Source organism: Bidens hawaiensis, unplaced genomic scaffold (genome assembly GCF_021521415.1).
Source record: "Bidens hawaiensis isolate Kalapana, Puna unplaced genomic scaffold, B.hawaiensis_p1.1 tig00022689_1, whole genome shotgun sequence".
Taxonomy (NCBI): Eukaryota; Viridiplantae; Streptophyta; class Magnoliopsida; order Asterales; family Asteraceae; genus Bidens; species Bidens hawaiensis.
The window spans coordinates 357,487-360,666 of NW_027493544.1; positions in this window are offsets into that span (position 1 = coordinate 357,487).

The window sequence follows — 3,180 nt, forward strand, 5'->3', positions numbered from 1 at the left end:
TTTTATCATCGAAATGACGTTAAGCCCCATACTTTCCTTATCACAATAAACCGTCACTGTACCACCATCCAAGGACTTTAACCTTATTAACCTACTCTTACACACTATATGAGCCTCAAACTCAGGCAACCAATCCATTCCCAAAACCACATTGAACCCTCCTAAGGTCATTACAAAAAGAGTAACAGGGAACTCACGTCCCTCTAATTCTATCTTACCGTTCTTCACCATTCTCATGATCCTAACAGAGGTATCACTAGCCGTTTCTACCATAACCGTTTCAGGCACACGACTACATGTCATTTTAGCTAACTTAAAGAATGTTACATCTACAAAACTTCTACTAGCACCTGAGTCGAATAAAACAGAAGCAGAAATACCATTTACGAGAAATGTACCTGTCACAACATCGGGAATCTGTTGGCTTGTTCCTGAGTCAGCATGTAAGCCCTGGTTCTTGGCCTATTTTTCTCAGCATCTCTCTTCCCACTTCCTCCAGCTTCACCCTCAGTGCATCTCGAGCCATATGACCTATCTTTCCACATTTGTAACAGGTAGGTTTTGCATTACACTCATGAGCATAATGCCCCACTTTCCCGCACTTAAAACAGACATTTAACCTAAGTCTGCACTCTCCTCCATGAGGCTTCCCGCATTTATGACACACATCAATACCAGCACTCCACTTACATTCACCACCATGAATTTTCCCACAAGTCTTGAACTGTTTTCTTTCCCACACCTTCTGTTTCTTGTCTCCCCGGGTTCCACAACTGAGTACCATGCCTCTTTCCGTGATTATCCCACTTCTTATCTTTCTTTACTTCCACCACAACGTCGTTCACCGCCAAGTCATCATAAACCATTTCCGCCAGTTCGACTGCGGAATCAAAAGTAGTAGGTCTATTTGCCTTGACCAGTGTGCGGACATTCTGTGGAAGCCTCTGATATAACACTTGATTCTCTTAGCCTCAGCCTGGACATATGGTTAAACTTAGTAGTGTACTCGCTGTGTGTCATCTTCCCCGCCTTCAAGTTTAGAAACTTCATCTCCGCTTTCTCGACCTCAGTATCAGCACAGAACTTTCTCATTACCATCTCTCTCAGATCATCCCACCAACATGGCCTTGATTTCAGCAGTAGTCTTTCTCTGTTCAACAGTTTCCCACCAGAACATAGCTTCATCAGCAAATGATTGGGTAGCGAAGCCCACAGCTTGGTTGGGACGGCACTCGCTAGAGTAGCGCTTGCGTCACCAATACCAGTTAGCTTAGGTGGGTCTAAACCTTTGAAGGTTCTGTAGTTGCAACCACCTCGGCCTCGCTTACCACCATTAACCTTCACAGGAGGAGCTTCACTTGATGCCTTATCCTCAGTCTCGGTATCCTTCTTACTACTCTCACTAGTCTTCTCAACAGTCTCAGTACGGCTTTCAATAGATTTGTCTGATTGAAGATTCTTCACTACAGCAGCAACAGCTTGAGTAATCGCAGCTTGAATAGCAGGATCGAGCTGATACTTTTCTTCACGCACAGTCAGACTTCTGTCTTCACTAGACTCAATAATCGGTTTCTTCAGAGGGTGCTTGGTTAACACGTGGCCTACCACGGCGTCCCTTACGTCCTCCTTGTCCAATATTCTTAGCACCAGCCATTTGATTTCTAAAGGAAAAAACACAAACATCGTCACGTGAGGAACCATTTAGTACAATGATAGTAAGGCTGCATTAATAACAATGGCCAGCTGGGATTAGCTACTCACGTTACTCTCCGTGTCCTATACACTTCCTTTCGTGAGTCTACTTGTGCTCGGTTCTACTTAAGGCAGTTAAACAGTCAAGCATTTCAAATATAAGAAAGCAATTCTATCTCTAACAATTCATATAAGCCTCTTACTTATCCCTACGTTATACGTAAGGAAATTCTCGTATTAAGCTTGCTTGAGTGGCACATGGCATTCTCTGACTGGCATCTTCTTTCTTTCTTCTTTTCGTCACATTCTCTGCTCGAGTCTAAGCATGAAGGATGCTTATTCTCTCGAACTTATGCTCTGATACCAACCTAAAAGGCCCCCGACCCTGGTGCCCTACTTTCTCGCTGGTTGGATTTAATCATTCACATAATTCGTAAAATCAGAGTTAATTAAAAAATTTTGCGGAAATAAAAGTCATTCATTCATACATAACATAAACATCTTGTCTTAAAAGAACATAACATAAGTCTTAAACATAAAACATAAATGGCACGGGTGTCTTCTTCATAGCGATGCAAGTCTTCCTCTTATTGCCACATGTCCTCATCAAGCAACTTGTCTCATTCTATTTGCTTGCGTGCATACTAAAAGTCAGCTACACTGAGTGAGTTCTAGTTAATTAACATACATTGCATTCACTTACTTACTAATACGCGTCCGAAGATACGTATTAATACTTACCTGTTCCTCTATTAATCAAACAGACATTCATACATTTATACTTCTTGCTAACTACATACCTCGGATACTATAAAGATCCAGTCCTCACATACCTTGGATATTATAAGGGTCCAGACCCTACATACTTCGGAATTAATAAGGATCTGGGGTCCCACATACCTTGGATATACTCAGAGTCCAGTCCCTACTTACCTTGGATATAAGAAGGGTCCAGTGCCCTACATAACTCGGTTATTATTAGGGCCCGGTGCCCTCTAACATAATATCATTCTACCTTCGTTACATTTTCCTTTCTACTTCCTTCAATCATAACTAATATAACAACTACGTGCATACTAGTCAAACAATCCATGTCATTCACATTCATACGCAAATATATATCTAATATACACTTACCATTTACGTTAAGTGTATAAATCAAAACACATCGTAGTATGCACACAGCCCCGAAAACATAACACATAAAAAGGGGGTAGAACTCACCTGGATCCTGTTACGTTCACCGTTAATAGTAATTCCCTTCCTGAGTTATGCGCGGCTAACTGTTTAACAATGTACTCGTATTAATCCTCTACATTTGCTTGTTTACTTATTTTATTGAGTTAACAGAGTTAACTGTTAGGTTAACGGTACCAGACATGTAACCTCCTTAAACCGACCATAGGGCTGTAAACGAACCGAAAGAACATGAACAAGGCCTTGTTCATGTTTGTTCGTTAAGAAACTAATGTGTTCACGAACACTTAC